Source organism: Castanea sativa, chromosome 5 (genome assembly GCF_040712315.1).
Source record: "Castanea sativa cultivar Marrone di Chiusa Pesio chromosome 5, ASM4071231v1".
NCBI classification, from domain to species: Eukaryota; Viridiplantae; Streptophyta; class Magnoliopsida; order Fagales; family Fagaceae; genus Castanea; species Castanea sativa.
Window position 1 is genome coordinate 53,643,703 of NC_134017.1, and position 6,607 is coordinate 53,650,309.

Genomic DNA, 6,607 nt, shown 5'->3' on the forward strand with positions numbered 1-6,607 from the left:
CGACAAACACAGCCCAAGATCAGGTCTATAGCCGCGTTTATTGGTGTTCCAACTGCGTTTTTCTAGGTTGGGCTTAAGCCGCTTTTTTAAAATGCGGCTTTAGATCGATCTGAAAAAAAAAAAAAAAAAAAAAAAAAAAAAAAAAAAATCCTGAAGCCACGTTCATAAAACACGGCTATAAGTCTGTCCTAAAGCCGCGTTTATTGAAAAACGCGGCCATAGTCACCTCTGGAGCTGCGTTTATTTAAATGCAGCTTCAAGCACCCTGAAGCTGCGTTTATGTAAACGAGGCTACAGCACCGACAATATATACGAAAAAAAAAAAACCCTAAGGCACAAAGTAATTTTTGCCAAAAAAAAGGAAAACTCCCTGACTAAGCCCTTCGAACCTTAAGCGACTCCCAACAATCTCCACCACCGATCCTACACACCGGCGCCGACACAGCCCAGTCCTCCATCACCGGCGCTACCTTGGGTCTATCCCTATCTCTCTCCAACTTTCAATCTCACTCAAGACACTAACTAACAGTAAGTTTTTTAAATTGATTGTTTTGGTTTTTGTTTTAGGGTTTCGATTTTTGGTTTAGGGTTTCAATTTTGGGTTTAGAGTTTTGATTTTAGGTTTAGGGTTTCGATTTTGGGTTTCCACGTCTCTCTTTGTAAATCTCTTTTATTTTTTGTTCTTATCAATGTTTAATTTTTATTTATTAATTTTTTTTTTCCATGAATGGCCAATACATCTGGGTTCCTTACTCCTTCAGTTCCCAGCTTGAGAAGGAGGATTCAACCTCCAAAAGGGGTTTTCCGATCTGAGTCTCGCTCCCCTGAGGGATTCTCCACAAGCGTATTCTGTTTCAGCACCACTGAAGGTGCAGACAAGCTTGCTTCTGTTGCTTCCTCTTCTAAATCTCGAGTACCCAAGTATGTTTCATTTTTTTAAAATTTCTTCTGTATTTTGGTGATTGATCATTGATTCTTTAGTTTCTTATGCAAATGGGTCAGTTAAGTTTGTCAATTGGGATATGTTTAAGGAGTAGTGGTTGGGTTTTGATTGTACTATCCATCCCTAATATTTGTGCCAATCACTTTTGTTTTTGGTCGATTTGGTTTGTAAACCTTAAAGACAGTGCCTTTGATTGAGATTTTGTATTGGGTGTGATAGTACGTATGGGGTTTATTTAGGTATTTGGATGAGAAATTTGGATGGTTCTGATGTGATTTATTATGAGATTTTGTGATTGATATTTTGATTTTTGTTTTTGTTTTTTGGGGTGTGGGAAATGCGTAGTTTGATTAATGTGTGTTTTAACAATTTTCTCTGCATGTTGTGGATGGTGGATGCTGTTAGTCTTATGGATTAGAAGGGTTGAGAATCCAAGAGGTTTTGTTTACATGGCTGATTGTACTTTTTATGTTTTATGGCTAGTTGCTTACATGGCTGGTGGGTTGGTTGATTTGTTAAGCCAAAGTCTTCATTCGTAGATGTTAATTGTGTCTAATCATTCAAACTTTTGATGGAGAAAGTAAAATTTACTCTCTCTATCTTTCTCATACACACGCACAAAATATGTAATATACAAGGAGTCTAATTTTGACCATCAGAGGTTGAATTCTATGGCTGACACTCTTAAAATAACAAATTAGTGGAGTTACAGTGAAAAGGCACTGAGAAACATTTTTCATTAACTGCTTAAATTTGGGTTCTAAAAGTGGAATTAGAACTACCAAGAAGAAGGGTTAAGTGCTCTTTGTTTTTCCCTCTGCCTTTTGTTTTTCTGCATAAGGCAGTTTTCTTCAATATACATCCATTACTTATAAATAAATAAAAATTTAGACTCAACAAATCTGTTCTAGAGTATATGGTATGGTATTAAAAATTAGGTCTTACAAATCACTCAATAGTAGGTAGAATGAAATTTACAATGAGTTTTTCCCTTTATTTGGATGACAAAGTGTTGTGTTTGCCTATCCTATACCACCCCTTTTTTTATAGGTAAATGTGTTTTACTTATGTATATATGTTCACCAAGTCAATCTTTTCTGTTATTTAAACATGGTTGTAGAAAAAGCATTTCAGAGCTTTCAATTAATTGTGTCATGGACACTAGTGACAAGTTTGAATGGTCTAAGATGGGAGAGGATTCTGCTTCATTAGATGTGTATTTTTTGGAGATATTTTTTCATCTTCTTTTTCCCTCAGATCTATTATGAAGTTTAATTTCAACCTAAAAATTATTTATTACTGATTTTAGGTAAGCTTTGGGTGCAAGTCCTGTGTACTAGAGGTTCCTCTGTATTGAATAAATTTACTTGTACTAGAGGTTCCTCTCAATTGAATAAGTTTTCTTTATCTTTAAACAAATAAAAAATGTTGTGTTAACTTTAGTTTGATGACTAATTTCATTAAATGATGTAGCTAGGAAAAATGGGAAAGGATCCAAATCTGAGCTGACAGATTTGGACAGAAAGTTCTAAACAGATGGAGTTAATGGTGTAGAAAAAGCGTAGGATTTAGATTTGGAGGTCACGTAAGGGAGAAAACTTGAGGATTTGGGGGCTGCTTTCAGTGGCAGCCCTTCCACTAGGCCAATTAGGCAATGGCCAATTAGTTTATAATTATCCTAAACTATGTAGTTGGAATTCTGTTTTTCAGTTTGCTCATGTAGGTCATCTTTCAAGTATCACTTATACATTTGTGTTGCAGCTTGGGGTGCATTGGTGGGGCAGCTAAGGCACCATGTGCTGCACTGTGTTGCAGCTTGGGCTGCACTGGTGTGGCATATAATCTTTCGAATCCCTTCAATTTATTAATAAATGAAAGTGTTTATTATTTTAAAATTTATCTACATAATATACCTTCTTGTAGTCAAGAAGTTTTCCTGATTCATTGGTCAACATTAATTTGCCCTTGCTGACCTTGGGAATTTTATTAAAGGTGAAAGATCTCTAAAGTTGTATCAAGGTTGTTAGTTGATGCCCATCTCAATTCTTATCAATAAAAAAAATGAGCAGATCTCTTACTCCAATGTAAAGTGGATAAGTTTGGAAGAACAAGTGCATTGATTGGATTTTGTTGCTCCTGTCCCTAGGGAATTAATATATCTAACTTGTTATTGTAGTTATTTAGCCTCTTAGGTAGGTCTATTTTTATTTGAGCTGAAAATTAGGGCAAATTGGTTGATTTCTGTTGATTGTTTCATTGAATTTCGTAGCTGTTTGTATTCCAATCTAATTTAATTAGATCAATCAAATTAAACCTAAGTGTATGCAAATTCAAACTCCAATGCTTTTCAATTTTTTTTTTATTACTTTCGTAGAGTATTTATTTTATTGAAGTGTTATTTGGAATGTGTTTTGTTGTCGGTAAGGCTAAGTTTGAATAAATGGTAGTGCTGGTAAAAGAATTGCACCTTTCTTAAAAGAAAAATTTACAAAGTCAAGAGATTGTAGTTATGATGCTTGACGTAGAAGTGGAAGCTCAAGGAGAGATCGAGTTCAAGTGTGCTTAGCCTTGGGGGAAAGCAGGAAGCAATTAAGATGATATTACCAAGAAGGATCTAGAATCTAGTAAAGATATGTCCTTCTTAGTATACCTCTTTTAAATTGGGAGGTCCGTGATTTTCTTTAATATAACTTTTATTACTTTATCAAAAGAGTCTAGTAATGATATAACCTATCAATCTAGTGCATATGGTATATAATATTTTCTTTTAACTAATTACTAACTTATTGCTACTTGTACTTTGGAATAGCCTTTTTAATGGGTGAATTAGATACCCATAACCCCACACCTTCCCTGCTATGGGGTTGGTGGGCTGATTATTTGATGTGGGGATGTGATCTCAATCCTGCCCTGGATAAAGTCAGAGGTCAGAGGCATCATTTAGCCATTTAGGTCATCTTGCCCTTCTTTTTTCCCTTATTTCATAATCCCATACCCACACCCCTACCAACCAACCTATATAGGTGTGTGCACTCTTGTTTATTTAAATCAATAAAACTGTGTTTAGGATGTGATTTCCTTTTTTTATTTTTATTTTAATGTTATGATGATTCTAAACATGATTTATTTTTTGGTTTTTGGTGCTAGACTCAGGCCACCGTTGAAACCTTAAGCCCATGGTAGATAAATACATATAGCTTGAGTTCTTGTTTTGTTTGTTTTGTCTTGGTGTATTTTTTTTTTTACATTATTTATTTATTTATTTATAATATTTCGTACTTGGTTTCTTGTGGTGTCTTGTACTGAGGTTTTGAAATTCTGTGTTTTTGATCTTCTTGAAGGCAAGAGAGAAGCTAAACAACAGCTAGAGAAGCAAGTTGCCAAAAAGCGAGGGAGATGAGGGTGTAGAGCAAGCTGTTGTGAAGTATTCAAGGGTTATAGCTGCGTTCAAAACACGGCCATAGTTGCGGGTTGAAGCTGCGTTTTTAAAACGCGCCTATAGTCTTGGCCTAAAGCCGCGTTTTAAAAAAAATGCGGCTTTAGCCCACAACTATGGCCGCGTTTTAAAAACATGTGGCCTTAGACCTATAGTTACTTATTTTAGGCCACGGTTGAAAACGTGGCCTAAAAAAACGCAGCTATAGACCAAATTGTCCTATAGCCACGTTTTTCTGAGCTATAGCCACGTTTTAAAAACGCGGCTATAGAACCCTTTTTTTGTAGTGATGTAATTTACCATTCAATCTATAAACTCATCTTTTATACATTATTTTAAACTATAAAAACTTGGATTTAAACAATTGATTGATGACATGGTTATTGATCTTTGATCACATTTAAATTTTGTAAGTATGGAGAATATACGAAAATAATGTAATCTAGTGGTAGATTTATCAAAATTCACTTCTAATTAAAAAAATATAAGGTGGTATAACATTACTTAAAGTGTGTGTGTGTGTGTGTGTGTGTATTGTCGACGTCCGGACTCGATTGGAACGGGGCGGAAAAATCGCCGTTGTCGTCATGGGCCTTCGTTCGACCACCTGCCGTAGCGACAACTCCCGCACGAGTGGGGCCCTGTTGGAGGGCCCCTCTTGAGATGGTGGTTGTTGTGGTTAGTGCGGAGCTTTGGGTGCTCTCTCTTTTTCGGTGGAGGAAGGTAGGTCTACCTTTGGCGTTATGGCAGGAATTTAGGCCAAATTTTAAGGGATTACCAAAGGTAATTGGAGTCGCCACCAATCATTGGATTTTTTAAGGTATGATTGGTCAACTATTTCTAGTTGATTTTATTACCAATCCTAGGTTAAGAAAAAATGAATTTTTCCTAATCTAATGTGGATGGCAAAAAATCTTGATTCTTAGGTTTGGAAGTTTGGTTACGTGTGGGGAAAGTGTTAGGCACCCCATAACGTCTGTCCAAGGACAGTCTTTTGTTTTGATAAAACCTTAATTTTCGAAAATTAGCAGTAAAAACATGATTTTGGCATTAGCTTTCAGGGCTTTGCATGCATGGGGGCTTTGAGGTTTGGTTTTGGAATGGGTGTGGTCCCAATCTATGATTTCCTAAAGCATTTGAGAACTGTACCAGTTTTTCACTGCGAAAATCTGGCGACATGTCACCTCACTTTCGTGGCGAAAATTAGGCATCGCTTGCCTTAAGTGACACAAACCGTGAAAATCACATTAAAAGGGGGCGAATAGGTATATATATACATACATCATGCACAATGCCAGCACACAGAGCAGGAAAGTAAATGCCTACATCCTTAGAGCATAGCCCAAAATATAAGTGCAGGAAAGTAAACAGGGGTCGCCATACTCTAGAGATGAGGACGAATGGTACACGGCATGATATATACCTAATACAACCTATATAAGAGAGAAAAGGAGGAGGAAGGAAGGGGTTTAAAAGAGTACAAAACCAAAAGGGAAAGGCTAAACTCCTAAATTTACGGAACGCTACAGCTTGGCTCACATCGAAATGCTTGCGTCCGCGCCCTTTTTTGTTTATGCTTGGGAGACCGTGCCCTAGCTCCATGTGTCCTCGTTCCATATGTGTACATGCAAAGGCAAAAACAAGAAACCAGCAGACAAGCAATGGTAGGAACAGGTGCAAGGAGCATATGAAAAGACATAAAACGGATAAGTATGATAGGCATGGCAAGCAAAGAAACTAGAAAGCAAGTAAGCAAGCAAGAAAGCAAACAAAATGTGGTGTCCGCGAGGGACAAATGTAGGTTTGGATTGGGTGTCCATAGCTTCATTGTGTTGAAGTATGGACAACACACTAGCAAGCAAGATTCATGCATGGACATGTAAGCAAGCGTGTAAAGATGCATATAAGGCTAATGGGTGGCACAAACAAGCATGGTAAACATATCATCGCACTAAGCGAAAAAGGAAGGGGCACACACAGAGCATTCCGGCATCTAGAGATGCATCCCAAGTGGTTACACCCAAACAAGGCCTTGTGGGCATCAGATGTAACCACATAACCACAAACCCTCTAAGGGTGTCAAGTGTGGCAAAGCCTAGAACTAAAGAGGCTAACACAAGCATAAAGCATAGAAGCAAGCAAGCATAGACATGCAAATAGGGTGATCCAAACCCTTTGATATGGGCCAAGGTGTACAAATAGTGACAAAGATCATAGGATCTAGATCG

General features: G+C 37.2%; 1 long non-coding RNA gene across 1 annotated transcript; it reads left to right on the forward strand.

Moving 5' to 3' along the window:
* The first annotated feature begins 199 nt into the window (after nt 1-199).
* Nucleotides 200-4,741, forward strand: LOC142633988 (uncharacterized). The gene is made up of 3 exons (XR_012844017.1): nt 200-528; nt 762-921; nt 4,285-4,741. It is a non-coding gene; the product is annotated as an uncharacterized LOC142633988 (long non-coding RNA).
* Nucleotides 4,742-6,607: the final 1,866 nt, after the last annotated feature.